Consider the following 18,091-nt stretch of genomic DNA (forward strand, 5'->3'; position numbering starts at 1 on the left):
GTGAAATACGGAACCTTCCCATATTTTATCTAACGGGTGGCATCCATCAGTCTAAATATTCCTGTTACATTGCACAACCTTCAATGTTATGTCATAATTACGTAAAATTCTGGCAAATTAGTTCGTAATGAGCCAGGCGGCCCAAAATGTTGCATATACCCTGACAGATTCTTACCTTGTCAGCTCGGGGGATCCAATCTTGCAACCTTGCAGTTAACTAGTCCAACGCTCTAACCACCTGCCTCAAGAGGAGCCTGCCTGTTACGCGAATGCAGTAAGCCAAGGTAAGTTGCTCGCTAGGATTAAACTTCTTATAAAAAAATAATCAATCAACGACTGTCGTTGTTCCAATGTGTACTTAACCAAACATCAATGCCTTTCTTAAAATCAATACACAAGTATTTATTTTTAAACCTGCATATTTAGCTAAAAGAAATCCAGGTTAGCAGGCAATATTAACCAGGTGAAATTGTGTCACTTCTCTTGCGTTCACTGCACGCAGAGTCAGGGTATATGCAACAGTTTGGGGTGCCTGGCTCTTTGCGAACTAATTTGCCAGAATTTTACGTAATTATGACATAACATTGAAGGTTGTGCAATGTAACAGGAATATTTAGACTCATGGATGCCACCAGTTTGATAAAATACGGAAGGGAATAAACGTTTTGTTTGAGGTGATAGTTTCCGGATTTGACCTAAGGCTCGTATTTCTGTGTGTTTATTATAGTTAAGTCTATGATTTGATATTTGATAGAGCAGTCTGACTGAGGGGTGGTAGGCAGCAGCAGACTCGTAATAGTCAAAGGTATATGGTTTAGAGATAAATAGTTGACGCGTTATAATTCCTGTAATAACTTGCGGCTGAACTTGAAAGGGGTTCCTTCGTTATTTGACCATTGTCTTCCATAGAGAATGTCTTGATCTACTTCAAATAAGGTCTGTGTTTCGTGCAGGCTTAAACCGCCTCGGCGTTTTGATACCCATGTAAATCTCACTAGGATAAGGTACCGTTTGTCAAACTATTTTCATAAATCCACTCTACAAAAAAAAAGATCTTCGCTTATATTATATACTTAAATGTATATTTAGCCAATATTGATCAGTTACCTTGTCCTATGGATATCTACACAGTTATAAAATTGGCAAGGTGGTGTAGGCCTACACGAAACACAGACCTTACATTTACATTTAAGTCATTTAGCAGACGCTCTTATCCAGAGCGACTTACAAATTGGTGCATTCACCTTATGACATCCAGTAGAGCAGCCACTTTACAATAGTGCATCTAAATCTTTTAAGGGGGTGAGAAGGATTACTTTATCCTATCCTAGGTATTCCTTAAAGAGGTGGGGTTTCAGGTGTCTCCGGAAGGTGGTGATTGACTCCGCTGTCCTGGCGTCGTGAGGGAGTTTGTTCCACCATTGGGGGACCAGAGCAGCGAACAGTTTTGACTGGGCTGAGCGGGAACTGTACTTCCTCAGTGGTAGGGAGGCGAGCAGGCCAGAGGTGGATGAACGCAGTGCCCTTGTTTGGGTGTAGGGCCTGATCAGAGCCTGGAGGTACTGAGGTGCCGTTCCCCTCACAGCTCCGTAGGCAAGCACCATGGTCTTGTAGCGGATGCGAGCTTCAACTGGAAGCCAGTGGAGAGAGCGGAGTGACGTGAGAGAACTTGGGAAGGTTGAACACCAGACGGGCTGCGGCGTTCTGGATGAGTTGTAGGGGTTTAATGGCACAGGCAGGGAGCCCAGCCAACAGCGAGTTGCAGTAATCCAGACGGGAGATGACAAGTGCCTGGATTAGGACCTGCGCCGCTTCCTGTGTGAGGCAGGGTCGTACTCTGCGGATGTTGTAGAGCATGAACCTACAGGAACGGGCCACCGCCTTGATGTTAGTTGAGAACGACAGGGTGTTGTCCAGGATCACGCCAAGGTTCTTAGCGCTCTGGGAGGAGGACACAGTGGAGTTGTCAACCGTGATGGCGAGATCATGGAACGGGCAGTCCTTCCCCGGGAGGAAGAGCAGCTCCGTCTTGCCGAGGTTCAGCTTGAGGTGGTGATCCGTCATCCACGCTGATATGTCTGCCAGACATGCAGAGATGCGATTCGCCACCTGGTCATCAGAAGGGGGAAAGGAGAAGATTAATTGTGTGTCGTCTGCATAGCAATGATAGGAGAGACCATGTGAGGTTATGACAGAGCCAAGTGACTTGGTGTATAGCGAGAATAGGAGAGGGCCTAGAACAGAGCCCTGGGGGACACCAGTGGTGAGAGCACGTGGTGAGGAGACGGATTCTCGCCACGCCACCTGGTAGGAGCGACCTGTCAGGTAGGATGCAATCCAAGCGTGGGCCGCGCCGGAGATGCCCAACTCTGAGAGGGTGGAGAGGAGGATCTGATGGTTCACAGTATCGAAGGCAGCCGATAGGTCTAGAAGGATGAGAGCAGAGGAGAGAGAGTTAGCTTTAGCAGTGCGGAGCGCCTCCGTGATACAGAGAAGAGCAGTCTCAGTTGAATGACTAGTCTTGAAACCTGACTGATTTGGATCAAGAAGGTCATTCTGAGAGAGATAGCGGGAGAGCTGGCCAAGGACGGCACGTTCAAGGGTTTTGGAGAGAAAAGAAAGGGATACTGGTCTGTAGTTGTTGACATCGGAGGGATCGAGTGTAGGTTTTTTCAGAAGGGGTGCAACTCTCGCTCTCTTGAAGACGGAAGGGACGTAGCCAGCGGTCAGGGATGAGTTGATGAGCGAGGTGAGGTAAGGGAGAAGGTCTCCGGAAATGGTCTGGAGAAGAGAGGAGGGGATAGGGTCAAGCGGGCAGGTTGTTGGGCGGCCGGCCGTCACAAGACGCGAGATTTCATCTGGAGAGAGAGGGGAGAAAGAGGTCAGAGCACAGGGTAGGGCAGTGTGAGCAGAACCAGCGGTGTCGTTTGACTTAGCAAACGAGGATCGGATGTCGTCGACCTTCTTTTCAAAATGGTTGACGAAGTCATCTGCAGAGAGGGAGGAGGGGGAGGGGGATTCAGGAGGGAGGAGAAGGTGGCAAAGAGCTTCCTAGGGTTAGAGGCAGATGCTTGGAATTTAGAGTGGTAGAAAGTGGCTTTAGCAGCAGCGACAGAAGAGGAAAATGTAGAGAGGAGGGAGTGAAAGGATGCCAGGTCCGCAGGGAGGCGAGTTTTCCTCCATTTCCGCTCGGCTGCCCGGAGCCCTGTTCTGTGAGCTCGCAATGAGTCGTCGAGCCACGGAGCGGGAGGGGAGGACCGAGCCGGCCTGGAGGATAGGGGACATAGAGAGTCAAAGGATGCAGAAAGGGAGGAGAGGAGGGTTGAGGAGGCAGAATCAGGAGATAGGTTGGAGAAGGTTTGAGCAGAGGGAAGAGATGATAGGATGGAAGAGGAGAGAGTAGCGGGGGAGAGAGAGCGAAGGTTGGGACGGCGCGATACCATCCGAGTAGGGGCAGTGTGGGAAGTGTTGGATGAGAGCGAGAGGGAAAAGGATACAAGGTAGTGGTCGGAGACTTGGAGGGGAGTTGCAATGAGGTTAGTGGAAGAACAGCATCTAGTAAAGATGAGGTCGAGCGTATTGCCTGCCTTGTGAGTAGGGGGGGAAGGTGAGAGGGAGAGGTCAAAAGAGGAGAGTAGTGGAAAGAAGGAGGCAGAGAGGAATGAGTCAAAGGTAGACGTGGGGAGGTTAAAGTCGCCCAGAACTGTGAGAGGTGAGCCGTCCTCAGGAAAGGAGCTTATCAAGGCATCAAGCTCATTGATGAACTCTCCGAGGGAACCTGGAGGGCGATAAATGATAAGGATGTTAAGCTTGAAAGGGCTGGTAACTGTGACAGCATGGAATTCAAAGGAGGCGATAGACAGATGGGTAAGGGGAGAAAGAGAGAATGACCACTTGGGAGAGATGAGGATCCCGGTGCCACCACCCCGCTGACCAGAAGCTCTCGGGGTGTGCGAGAACACGTGGGCGGACGAAGAGAGAGAGCAGTAGGAGTAGCAGTGTTATCTGTGGTGATCCATGTTTCCGTCAGTGCCAAGAAGTCGAGGGACTGGAGGGAGGCATAGGCTGAGATGAACTCTGCCTTGTTGGCCGCAGATCGGCAGTTCCAGAGGCTACCGGAGACCTGGAACTCCACGTGGGTCGTGCGCGCTGGGACCACCAGATTAGGGTGGCCGCGGCCACGCGGTGTGGAGCGTTTGTATGGTCTGTGCAGAGAGGAGAGAACAGGGATAGACAGACACATAGTTGACAGGCTACAGAAGAGGCTACGCTAATGCAAAGGAGATTGGAATGACAAGTGGACTACACATCTCGAATGTTCAGAAAGTTGAGCTTACGTAGCAAGAATCTTATTGACTAAAATGATTAAAAATGATACAGTACTGCTGAAGTAGGCTAGGTGGCAGTGGCTGCGTTGTTGACTTTGTAGGCTAGCTGGCAGTGGCTGCGTTGTTGATTACGTTACGTTGCGTTAAAAGAATGACAATAGCTGGCTAGGTAACCTAGAAAATCGCTCTAGACTACACAATTATCTACACAATTATCTTTGATACAGAGACGGCTATGTAGCTAGCTATGTAGACGGTGGGCGTTAACTAGCTGGCTAGCTGCTGGGCAGATACGTTAGGACGACGAAATACGATAATTACGCAATTATCTTTGATACAAAGACGGCTATGTAGCTAGCTAAGAAGAAATTGCTAAGATTAGACAAATCAAACCGTTGTACTATAATGAAATGTAATGAAAAGTTATACTACCTGCAGACCGAAGTGCAGACCGAAGTGCGGAACCTTATTTTAAGTGAATCTAAAAAATATCCTATGGAATAAATGAATGAAAGTAACCGCTTTTCAAATTTTGCTAGAAGGTATCATGGGCATTATGACTCGCACTTTGGTAGTCAATTCTTACCATGTCCATTATTAAAATAGGATTTCCTGCATATAGAAATTACAGTTTTTGTTTTCAACATTCATCACAGGTAACTTACTCTCTGTTTGAATAAAAATAGAGTTTGTCTCCTAAGCAGACTCTTCAGTATCATTGTCACTTCAGAGCTGTGTGTGTGTTTTACAGATGGCAGAGAAAAGCAGAGCACCAGTGTGGGACTTTTACATGGAATTGGCACCAGGGAAAGCAAGGCGTCTTATTTGTGATAAAGATGTAAGCATGGGGTCAGCAACAGCTAAATAAAAAAATACCACCAACCTTTTGGAATCACCTTAAGAACACCCATCCAAAAGCCCATATGTATTATATTAAGTTAAAATAAGTGTTCATTCAGTATTGTTGCAATTGTCATTATTATAAAAAGTTGTATATATCCATATATATATACACACACACAGTGGGGCAAAAAACGATTTAGTCAGCCACCAATTGTGCAAGTTCTCCCACTTAAAAAGATGAAGTGTACCTATGATGAAAATTACAGGCCTCAACTATGACAGACAAAATTAGAAGAAAAAATTATGAATTTATTTGCAAATTATGATGGAAAATAAGTATTTGGTCACCTACAAACAAGCAAGATTTCTGGCTCTCACAGAACTGTAACTTCTTCTTTAAGAGGCTCCTCTGTCCTCCAATCGTTACCTGTATTAATGGCACCTGTTTGAACTTGTTATCAGTATAAAAGACACCTGTCCACAACCTCAAACAGTCACACTCCAAACTCCACTATGGCCAAGACCAAAGAGCTGTCAAAGGACACCAGAAACAAAATTGTAGACCTGCACCAGGCTGGGAAGACTGAATCTGCAATTGGTAAGCAGCTTGGTTTGAAGAAATCAACTGTGGGAGCAATTATTAGGAAATGGAAGACATACAAGACCACTGATAATCTCCCTTGATCTGGGGCTCCACGCAAGATCTCACCCCGTGGGGTAAAATGATCACAAGAACGGTGAGCAAAAATCCCAGAACCACACGGAGGGGACCTAGTGAATGACCTGCAGAGAGCTGGGACCAAAGTAACAAAGCCTACCATCAGTAACACACTACGCCGCCAGGGACTCAAATCCTGCAGTACCAGACGTGTCCCCCTGCTTAAGCCAGTACATGTCCAGGCCCGTCTGAAGTTTGCTAGAGAGCATTTGGATGATCCAGAAGAAGATTGGGAGAATGCATTATGGTCAGATGAAAGCAAAATATAACTTTTTGGTTCAAACTCAACTCGTCGTGTTTGGAGGACAAAGAATGCTGAGTTGCATCCAAAGAACACCATACCTACTGTGAAGCATGGGGGTGGAAACATCATGCTTTGGGGCTGTTTTTCTGCAAAGGGACCAGGACGACCGATCCGTGTAAAGGAAAGAATGAATGGGGCCATGTATTGTGAGATTTTGAGTGAAAACCTCCTTCCATCAGCAAGGGCATTGAAGATGAAACGTGGCTGGGTCTTTCAGCATGACAATGATCTCAAACACACCGCCTGGGCAACGAAGGAGTGGCTTCGTAAGAAGCATTTCAAGGTCCTGGAGTGGCCTAGCCAGTCTCCAGATCGCAACCCCGTAGATAATCTTTGGAGGGAGTTGAAAGTCCGTGTTGCCCAGCAACAGCCCCAAAACATCACTGCTCTAGAGGAGATCTGCATGGAGGATTGGGCAAAAATACCAGCAACAGTGTGTGAAAACCATGTGAAGACTTACAGAAAACATTTGACCTCTGTCATTGCTAACAAAGGGTATATAACAAAGTATTGAGATAAACTTTTGTTATTGACCAAATACTTGTTTTCCACCATAATTTGCAAATAAATTCATTAAAAATCTTACAATGTAATTGTCTGGATCTTTTTTTCTCATTGTCTGTCATAGTTGAAGTGTACCTATGATGAAAATTACAGGCCTCTCATCTCACCGTATTCATTGATCTGGCCAAGGCTTTCGACTCTGTCAATCACCACATCCTCATCGGCAGACTCGACAGCCTTGGTTTCTCAAATGATTGCCTCGCCTGGTTCAGCAACTACTTCTCTGATTTTTTTTTTTTTTTTTACCTTTATTTTACTAGGCAAGTCAGTTAAGAACAAATTCTTATTTTCAATGACGGCTTAGGAACAGTGGGTTAACTGCCTGTTCAGGGGCAGAACGACAGATTTGTACCTTGTCAGCTCGGGGATTTGAACTTGCAACCTTTCGGTTACTAGTCCAACGCTCTAACCACTAGGCTACCCTGCCGCACCTGTTTGAACTTGTTATCAGTATAAAAGACACCTGTCCACAACCTCAAACAGTCACACTCCAAACTCCACTATGGCCAAGACCAAAGAGCTGTCAAAGGACACCAGAAACAAAATTGTAGACCTGCACCAGGCTGGGAAGACTGAATTCTTGGACAGACTCTCTTCTCTGTATACATCAATGAGGTCGCTCTTGCTGCTGGTGAGTCTCTGATCCACCTCTACGCAGACGACACCATTCTGTATACTTCCGGCCCTTCTTTCGACACTGTGTTAACAACCCTCCAGGCAAGTTTCAATGCCATACAACTCTCCTTCCGTGGCCTCCAATTGCTCTTAAATACAAGTAAAACTAAATGCATGCTCTTCAACCGATCGCTACCTGCACCTACCCACCTGTCCAACATCACTACTCTGGACGGCTCTGACTTAGAATACGTGGACAACTACAAATACTTAGGTGTCTGGTTAGACTGTAAACTCTCCTTCCAGACCCATATCAAACATCTCCAATCCAAAGTTAAATCTAGAATTGGCTTCCTATTTCGCAACAAAGCATCCTTCACTCATGCTGCCAAACATACCCTTGTAAAACTGACCATCCTACCAATCCTCGACTTTGGCGATGTCATTTACAAAATAGCCTCCAATACCCTACTCAACAAATTGGATGCAGTCTATCACAGTGCAATCCGTTTTGTCACCAAAGCCCCATATACTACCCACCATTGCGACCTGTACGCTCTCGTTGGCTGGCCCTCGCTTCATACGCATCGCCAAACCCACTGGCTCCATGTCATCTACAAGACCCTGCTAGGTAAAGTCCCCCCTTATCTCAGCTCGCTGGTCACCATAGCATCTCCCACCTGTAGCACACGCTCCAGCAGGTATATCTCTCTAGTCACCCCCAAAACCAATTCTTTCTTTGGCCGCCTCTCCTTCCAGTTCTCTGCTGCCAATGACTGGAACGAACTACAAAAATCTCTGAAACTGGAAACACTTATCTCCCTCACTAGCTTTAAGCACCAACTGTCAGAGCAGCTCACAGATTACTGCACCTGTACATAGCCCACCTATAATTTAGCCCAAACTACTACCTCTTTCCTAACTGTATTTAATTTATTTATTTTGCACCCCATTATTTTTTATTTCTACGTTGCACATTCTTCCATTGCAAATCTACCATTCCAGTGTTTTATTTGCTATATTGTATTTACTTTGCCACCATGGCCTTTTTTGCCTTTACCTCCATTCTCACCTCATTTGCTCACATTGTATATAGACTTGTTTATACTGTATTATTGACTGTATGTTTGTTTTACTCCATGTGTAACTCTGTGTCGTTGTATCTGTCGAACTGCTTTGCTTTATCTTGGCCAGGTCGCAATTGTAAATGAGAACTTGTTCTCAACTTGCCTACCTGGTTAAATAAAGGTGAAATAAAAATAAATACAAATCTTTTTAAGTGGGAGAACTTGCACAATTGGTGGCTGACTAAATACTTTTTTGCCCCACTGATTGATTGATGTATGTATATATATATATATATTAAAATCGGCCGATTAATCGGTATCTGCTTGGACACGGGGTATTTTTGAATTCACTATCGTTCAAAGGAAGAAGTTATCATGCCTCATATTGCACTTTAACAATTGAGTATTGAATATTTTAAAATTCTATTTAAACATTCCTTGCTGTAAGTGTTCTTTAAGTAATAAATAAACAGCTTTGCTTTCCGTCTCCCTTTTTTTTTTTTGCAGATCCGAAAATGTATCTGATCAATGACTTTAAACCGTGATCCGATCCGTGAGTTTTGTGATCCGTTGCACCACTACTGACAACATTGTGAAAATGACACGCACATTAATGGGGCCAGAAGCCATGCTTTGTTATGATACTGAACAGTCAGATAGCAACAATGACAAGAATCTGCCTAGTGGGGAATTGTTTTATCTTGACACCAGGTCATGCTTTGAGGTGTTTTGACTGATTTCATGTCAAATCAAAGTTTATTGGTCGAGTACAGACATTTGCAGATGTTAACGCAGGTGCAGCGACATGTTTGTGTTTCTAGCTCCAAACAGTGCAGTAATACCTAGCAATAAAAAACACAATCCAGAAAATTAAACAAGTAAGGAAATTAAGAAATATCAGAACGAGCAATGTCAGAGACCGGAATATGTATACTAGGGCTGTCCGACAACAAAATAATATTGGTTGACCAAAAGTTGTCTATTCTTTCGACCAATCGATTGGTAGAAAATTTGAAATTTTATTTTTTCATAGACAATGTTTTAATAAAATCAACTATATACAATCCATTCAGAAAGTACTCAGACCCCTTCACATTGTTACGTTACAGCCTTATTTAAAAAAAATATTTTAAAACATTGTCAATCTACACATAATACCCCATAATGACAAAGCAAAACCCGAAATAACAAAAAGGTATGATTTGGAAAGACACATAAAGGTCCCACAGTTAACAGGGCTCTAGAGTGCGAGTATTTCACTCGCATTTGCCCCTAAAAATAGATACAGTGGGGAGAACAAGTATTTGATACACTGCCGATTTTGCAGGTTTTCCTACTTACAAAGCATGTAGAGGTCTGTAATTTTTATCATAGGTACACTTCAACTGTGAGAGACTGAATCCATTGTATGATTTTTAAGTAATTAATTTGCATTTTATTGCATGACATAAGTATTTGATACATCAGAAAGAGGCAGGGGGGCATATAATCCCAATCCACTGTATGCCACATCATTTATTTGTTACAAACCTCTCTATGATTTAGTTTAATTTGTTAGCAGAGAATGTTAAACAATACTTCACAGGCTAGAACTGGCAATACTGACCATTCAGAAGAAAGAGCCAAAGGTGTCTTGTGTACGATCTTCTGAATCTGATATGGAAGACCCATCACTTCAGGAGAAAATCCAAACGAGAGCTCTGTCTCGGGCAAGAGCTCGGTGTGGATATTTGTCTAGCGTCAATTGGAACTCGCTGGATCCCCCATGTCCACAGAACCCTCAAAGTGTTCCTGCGGCATGGGCGGACAAAGCAGGTCAGTTTTACACAGGAAATGTAATAGCACACGTTGTTTTAAAAAGAAAATAAGTTCAAGACTCAAATGAACTTTCAGAATCAAGTAATTGACAGGTGACAGTTTATTTACTCACTACTTAACAGATAAAGCGGGAAATGGAGAATGCACTTGTGTATTCTGCCATTTTCTCACAGGCATGTTTGAGTGAGCTATCCTCACTTAACTTAAAATGTTTGATTTTATATCATTATTTGATATAATCCGGTTAACGGATTCCTTTGTCTTCAGAAATGCAATGGAACGCTGGTCCCTGTTTTTTTCCCAAGTGGGACGCAAGCGTCCCCTATACCATAAGAAGCTAACTGACTTGCCTAGTTAAATAAAGGTACATTTAAAAAATATTTGTTGCCCAACAGAATGATTTGGGGATAAGGATAGAAATGCAGGAGAAGTCTATAAAAATGTATGGGAGACAGACAAATGGCCAAATATTTCAGTGTGTGTGTGTGTGTGTGTGTGTGTGTGTGTGTTTTATTTCTGTTGAAGCAGCACATGGAGGCGGCCATCAACATCGGCGTGAATGATCTCAAAGCCAGGTTTGGTGGTTTGCTGAAGGATGAGGGTGTCCAGACCCCAGTGGAGTCTTTCAGAGTGCTAAACCCTGACACATGGCCAGAAGACGAGGCCAGCCTTCTCACCTTTGGCAATGATGGTGTGGCAGACCTGATGAGGCATTTCAAGGAGCCTCTAGAGGTAAGAATTTATTTGACACTGCATTGCCATATGAGACAATGTTTGCATATTTGCAAACTCACTGCTCTGTTCAATCATGCAGATCAGCGTGCAACATGGCTGCAATCCAGGATGAGTGGCAGGGGCTGAAAATCCTGGTCAGCCACAATTTCAAGGACAAGTCCTACACACCTGGAATCTCCTCTCGTCACCCTGCAAATGGGAGACCATGTTGACAAAGGACCCCTACAGGCACAATTACAAGGTAGGCTAACAGTCCAGAGTGCTTATATATGGGATCCTTCTATGGTTGGTTTTGATAAGTTAATGGTAAGGGTTTAAATGAAATTGAAAGATATCATATTTTCCCTAGAACATACTGGAGTTGGTGCAGCATATGCTGGTGCTGCCCATTTCAGCTACCCAGTGTTAGCGAGGCTTCTCTGCACAGAACCGGATTAACTTCTTTGGGACGGGGGGGCAGTATTGAGTAGCTTGGATAAAAAGGTGCCCAGAGTAAACTGCCTGCTACTCAGCCATAAATATGCATATAATTAGTAGATTTGGATAGAAAAACTGTTTGAATGATATCTGTGAGTATAACAGAACTCATATGGCAGGCAAAAACCTGAGAAGAAAATCCAACCAGGAAGTGGGAAATCTGAGGTTTGTAGTTTTTCAACTCATTGCCTATCGAATATAAAGTGTCTATGGGGTCATATTGCACTTCTTAAGGCCTCCATTAGATGTCAACAGTCTTTAGAACATAGTTAGAGGCTTCTACTGTGAGGGGGGGGGCTGATTGAGTCAGGGCTCTGGCAGAATGCCATGAGCTGATCACACACACTCACCGGAGAGCGACCAGCGTTCCATTGCATTTCTGAAGACAAAGGAATTCTCCGGTTGGAACATTATTGAAGATTTATGATAAAAGCGTCCTAAAGATTGATTCTATACTTCGTTTGACATGTTTCTACGAACTGTAAAATGACTTTCCGTCTGAATTTTCGCCTGGATTTGCCCGGGCCTCGTGATTTTGGATTTGTACTAAATGTGCGAACAAAAAGGAGGTATTTGGACATAAATGGACTTTATCGAACAAAACAAACAATTGTGGAACTGGGATTTCTGGGAGTGCATTCTGATGAAGATCAAAGGTAAGTGAATATTTATAATGCTATTTCTGACTTCTGTTGACTCATGGCGGATATCTGTATGGCTTGTTTGGGCTCTGAGCGCTGTACTCAGAAAATGAAACTGACACAGCGGTTGCATTAACATTCAGCTTCTTCACCTGTGTGATAGTCTGAGACCAGCCACCCAGACAGCTGATGAAGTCACCCAGGTGTCTGAACTATATTTTCGAATAACTTCCGCACAAACTGTCAGAAACAGCGTCAGGGAAGCTCATCTGCATGCTCGTCATCCTCACCAGGGTCTTGACCTGACTGCAGTTCTGCATCGTAGCCAACTTCAGTGGGCAAATGCTCACCTTCGATGGCCACTGGCACCCTGGAGAAGTGTGGTCTTCACGGAGCGGTTTGATTTTGGATGAGGGCAGATGGTTATGGTAGCGGTTTGCTGATATCAAGGTTGGCAGGCATTATGGTACCGGGCAGGCTACGGCCATCAAACACAATCGCATTTTATCGATGTCAATTTGAATGCACAGAGATACCGTGACGAGATCCTGAGGCCCATTGTCATGCAATTCATCTGCAGCCATCACCTCATGTTTCACCATGATAATACACAGCCCCATGCTGCAAGGATCTGTACACAATTCCTGGAAGATGAAACTGGCCTGCATACTCGTCAGACATGTCACCCATTGAACACGTTTTGGATGCTCTGGATCAACGTGTAAGACAGCGTGTTCCAGTTCCTGCCAATATCCAGCAACATTGCACAACCATTGAAGAGTGGGACAACATTCCACAGGTCAATCAACAGCCTGATCAACTCTATGTGAAGGAGATGTGTCGAGATGCATGAGGCAAATTATGGTCACACCAGTTACTGACCGCTTTTCTGATCCACGCCCCTACCTTTTTTAAATGCAATCTGTATTCCCAGTCATGTGAAAACCATTGATCAGGCTGTATCACATCTGGCCATGATTGGGAGTCCCATATGGCGGCGCACAATTGGCCCAGCGTCGTCCGGCTTTGGCCATCATTGTAAATCAGAATTTGTTCTTACCTGACTTACCTAGTTACATAAAAGGTTACATTTAAAATATACATTTCATTTTTCTTAATTAAGGTCTAACCCATCGAGTGACTGATTTCCTTCTATGATCTAACTCTTTAAAATCTTTGAAATTGAAGCATGTTGCATTTATATTTTTGTTCAGTGTAGTAAAAAGTTAACTATTTGGTCCCATATTCATAGCATTCTGACTACGTCAAGTTTTTGACTACAAACTTGGATGCATTTGCTGTTTGTTTTGGTTGCATTTCAGATTATTTTGTTCCCAATAGAAATTAATGATAAATATTGTTGTGTCATTTTGGAGAAACTTTTATTTTAAATAAGAATAGAACGTTTCTAAACATTCTACATTAATGTGGATGCTTCCATGATTACGGATAATCCTCAATAAATCGTGAATGATGAGAAAGTTAAACGCACAAATATTATACCCCCCAAGACATGCTACCCTCTCACCATTACATGGAGAGGGGAGGTATGATATTGGTGCGTCCAATTTCCCTACTTTTGTTTGTCTTAAGTAACTTTTAGTAGGTATCAGAAATACATAAATTATGTTTTGTATGGCTATGAGGCCAGGTTAGGGTATAGTAGCTGTTGATTCAGGGGAATACATGACAGGCACTAATTTGCAATATAGCCTATGTTGTTAGCTTGGCTTTTATAACATAAGGCTTAAACAGACTGGCAGAGAGAAAACAGAGTGACAGCAGAGAAGGTGCTGAGACAGATAAGACAGCAAGGAGGCAAACAAAATGGCTAGAGCAGAGGCACAGTTATAGTGGGGGTTGGTGTTTTTACATATTGCATTGGTTTTAAACATCAGCTGGTAAAAAAATAAATAAACAGAATGAGGACCATGTCTCACCAGTCACTGGTACAGAAATGGTTGACTGATTAGTACTTGGGGTAAAGGTCTTGCTGGAAGACCCACTTTCAGCCAAGTGTCTGCCTACTGGCAGAGGCAACCATGTTTTTGGCTAAAATATCATGGTACTAGGTAAAGTTCATGATGCCGTTGACCTTAACAAGGGCCCTAGGACCAGTGGAAGCAAAATAGCCCCATAGTACCAGAACATTTTAGCCAAAAGCCTGGTTGCCTCTGCCAAGAGGTGGACACTTGGCCGCAAGTGGATCTTCCAGCAAGACAATAACCAAGCACACATCAAAATCCACAAAGAAAAGGTTACTGACCACAAAATCAATTTGCAATGGCCATCTCAGTCTCCGCCATTGAAAACCTGTGGTTTGAATTGAAGAGGACAGTCCATAAACGCAGGCTAGGATATTAAGAATCTGGAAAAATTGTGTATATAGGAATGGTCTAAGATACCTCCCAATGTGTTCTCCAATCGCATAAAACATTTTTGAAAATGTCTTTCTCTTCACAAGTGTAGGGTGCTGGAGTACTGAAAACAGTACTGCCGTTTTCAGTGCGGAGCAGGTAGTGATGTGGGCTAGAGTGGATAAAATGTCAGGGCCGAATTCTAGTCCCAGTCCGTCCGTATTCATTACCCCGATTCTGTTACAAAAAAAACGTATTAAAACGGAAGCAAACGGAAAGGGAGGGACCTACCTGAATGTGTCCCACCATAGAAACTCTCGTTTTAGTTGCGAAACTATTTGGCTAATGATTACATCCCAGGTTTGTTCTAGCACGTAACGTCACGTAGGAAAATAACGGTCCATTAATCCCAATTTCAATATGCAGAAATGCAGCAGTTTCTCAATATAAACTACATATGAAGCTTGTTGGACATAAAATTACCTTTCCCTAGTAGCAGTCGGGTTGGCAACCACAGAAAATAAAATTAGTACTGATAGCTAACTTCTTCAGCTAACTCTTGGCTTGTTAGCTAACGTTGGCTACACAGTCAAATCAAACTGTGGTTAAATTGCCTTGGGTTTGTGAGGTTCCTAAATGAGTTATTGAATATAGCTATTGCAATCACCACTGCAAACTGTATATACGCTAGTCATTTACAAAAAATATTACCTTAGGTAAGCTTAACACTAAGCTAGCTAACCAAAGAGACATCAAACGAGAATGATTTGAAGCCAGGCAAGATAGCGGTTGACTCAAATAACAGGCTAGCTAACTAAGCTAACATCAACCGATGTTCACCGTCGTGTAAAAACAGGACCTTCTCCCTAATACATCGAGCTGTCTACAAGAAAACAGATTCGTTTTTGGTCGTTACCTTAACCTCTCCTTTTTCAAATTTGCCCGTTGTTGAGAAGAGGCTAGACTAGTTTAAACAACGAAGAGGTCGCCACCGTATCACCCCCTCCTTTGCCGACCATCACCATGTTAATCCCGGGAACTCAATTGAGCAGAATTGAAGACGTTCAGACTTCAGAAAATCTCCCTAAAAAAAAAATCACGCGCTTGCTCGCGCCCCGTTCTTTTTTCTCCAAACCATCTTGCTCAACAGCATGTTCCTCAGATCCCACTGTGCACACATGTCATTCCAACGTGGACTACCAGTTGCATATCACGGAATTGGGGAGAATGGGTTTAAAAAAAAACATATATTAAAAAATTCCCCCAAAAATGGATAATTCAGTGGATAATATTTCGTTGAGAGGTTGATCAATGACATTACAACCTATATTCACCCACTCAAAAAGATTTCCAATGTGTTTATTATTATGCTTTCAACCATCGAAGGGCACCACCAAATTCTAATGAAAAAACAATGTCTGATTTTTGGTTTAGTTGTCACACAAATGTCTGTCACTGTGGCTTTCAACCATTTAAAAGAGTAGTTCACTATTTTACAACTTGATGTTAGATGGTTCCTCAACCCTGAAAGTAGTCTATAGGCCAAGATAAACTGTAATCCATGGTTCAATTTTCTTTAACAGCCACTACAAACTTCAGCTAACTGGAAGTGGAAGTGGTGGGGGCATGAGAACATGTTTAAAACAATTATGCTCAAATCACCTGAAATCAATTCAAATCAACTCCATATTTGGTTTGATGTTACTTAAAGGTGATTGTGTAATTTAAAAGAAAATAACATGCTCACGTGCCTCCATCACTTCCATTGAAGTTTCCATTTGATTTAGTCCTATTCTTTAACTAACTAGATTTTTGGTAACATGGAGATGTGAATCCAACATATCACTAACTAATTAAGTCAATGGCACAGATGTAACTATCCAAGGAGAAGATACATTTCCATTAAATGTGGATATTTGGTTCATATCATTACATTTTAAATCCACCAGAACTTGAAACATTAGGCCGATTATATTGTCTATTTATAGTTGAATTTTGGGGTTAATTGAAACAATAGTTGTTGATACACATTTTGAATGGCTTTTACATATTGGATGTTTTACAAGAAAAATAACTTTTATTCATGGTTGTTTGTATTGTTTTTAAATGAGCAATATGTACTTTTTAACAAATGTAAATGTAATATTCAAATGCTGTTTTTATGCTTTTATGCCATTTTTATGGGTATAAATGTTGTACAAATATACATTTGCTGTTTTTAAAGGAAATGTAACAATAAAACTTTTTCAAAATAAATAAATAGGCCTGGATAGCATCATTGAGGATAGCATCTAAACTTTTATTTAACTAGGCAAGTTAGCTAAGAACAAATTCTTATTTACAATGAAAGCCTAGGACCAGTGGGGTAATTGCCTTGTTCAGGGGCAGAATTACAGATTTTTACTTTGTCAGATCAGGGAATTGATCTAGCAACCTTGTGGTTACTGGTCCAGAACTCTAAGCGCTAGGCTACCTGCTGCCCAACAAAAACAATAACAAAAAATATCTATATACAGTTCCAGTCAAAAGATTGGACACACATACTCATTCCACAGCTTTTCTTTATTTTTACTATTTTCTACATTGTGGAATAATAGTGAAGACATCAAAACTATCAAATAACACATATGGAGTCATGTAGTAACCAAAACAGTATCAAAATATATTTGATATTTGATATTCTGCAAGGCAGCCACCCTTTGCCTTGATGACAGCTTTACACGCTCTTGGCATTCTCTCAACCAGATTCATGAGGAATGCTTTTCCAACAGTCTTGAAGCAGTTCCCACATATGCTGAGCACTTGTTGGCTGCTTTTCCTTCCCTCTGCGGTCCAATGCATCTCAAACCATCTCAAATTGGGTTCAGATCAGGTGATTGTGGAGGCTAGGACATCTGATGGAGCACTTGTTGGCTGCTTTTCCTTCACTCTGTGGTCCAACTCATCCCAAACCATCTCAATTGGGTAAACACTGGGTGATTGTGGAGGCCAGGTCATCTGATGCAGCACCCCATCACTCTCCTTCTTTGTCAAATAGCCCTTACACAGCCTGGAGGTGTGTTTTGCGTCATTGTCCTGTTGAAAAACAAATGATAGTCCCACTAAGCGCAAACCAGATGGGATGGTGTATAGCTGCAGAATGCTGTGATAGCCATGAGGGTTAAGTGTGCTTTGAATTCTAAAGAAATCACAGACAGTGTGACCAGAAAATCACCCCCACACCTCCTCCTCCGTGCTTCACGGTGGGAACCACACATGCGGAGATCATCCATTCACCTACTCTGCGTCTCACAAAGACATGGCAGTTGGAACCAAAAATCTCAGATTTGGATTCATCAGACCAAAGGACAAATGTTCACCGATCTAATGTCCATTGCTTGTCTTTCTTGATCCAAGCAAGTCTCTTCTTCTTATTGGTGTCCTTTAGTAGTGGTTTCTTTACAGCAATTCGACCATGAAGGCCTGATTTAAGTCTCCTCTGAACAGTTGATGTTGAGATGTGTCTGTTACTTGAACTCTCTGATGCATTTATTTGGGCTGCAATCTGAGGTGCAGTTAACTTATCCTCTGCAGCAGAGGTTTTTGTGACTGCACTTGAAGAAACTTTCAAAGTTCTTGACATTT

The 18,091-nt window shown here is 42.7% G+C and overlaps 1 protein-coding gene across 4 annotated transcripts in view; it reads right to left on the reverse strand.

The window, feature by feature from the left end:
- Positions 1-15,563, reverse strand: part of LOC115114194 (CMP-N-acetylneuraminate-beta-1,4-galactoside alpha-2,3-sialyltransferase-like) — a 101,030-nt gene extending 85,467 nt beyond the window's left edge. The window contains exons 1-4 of one of the 4 annotated variants that reach the window (XM_029642255.2): positions 15,384-15,563; positions 14,516-14,704; positions 14,377-14,423; positions 10,046-10,230 (exon numbers count right to left, since the gene is read on the reverse strand). The gene's annotated coding sequence lies outside the window, so the exon portion shown is untranslated. The remainder of the gene's footprint in view (positions 1-10,045; positions 10,231-14,376; positions 14,424-14,515; positions 14,705-15,383) is intronic. The other 3 variants (XM_065013313.1, XM_065013312.1, XM_029642254.2) reach the window with 3 other exon arrangements.
- Positions 15,564-18,091: the final 2,528 nt, after the last annotated feature.

Source organism: Oncorhynchus nerka, linkage group LG9b, assembly GCF_034236695.1.
Source record: "Oncorhynchus nerka isolate Pitt River linkage group LG9b, Oner_Uvic_2.0, whole genome shotgun sequence".
In the NCBI taxonomy this organism is placed as follows: domain Eukaryota; kingdom Metazoa; phylum Chordata; class Actinopteri; order Salmoniformes; family Salmonidae; genus Oncorhynchus; species Oncorhynchus nerka.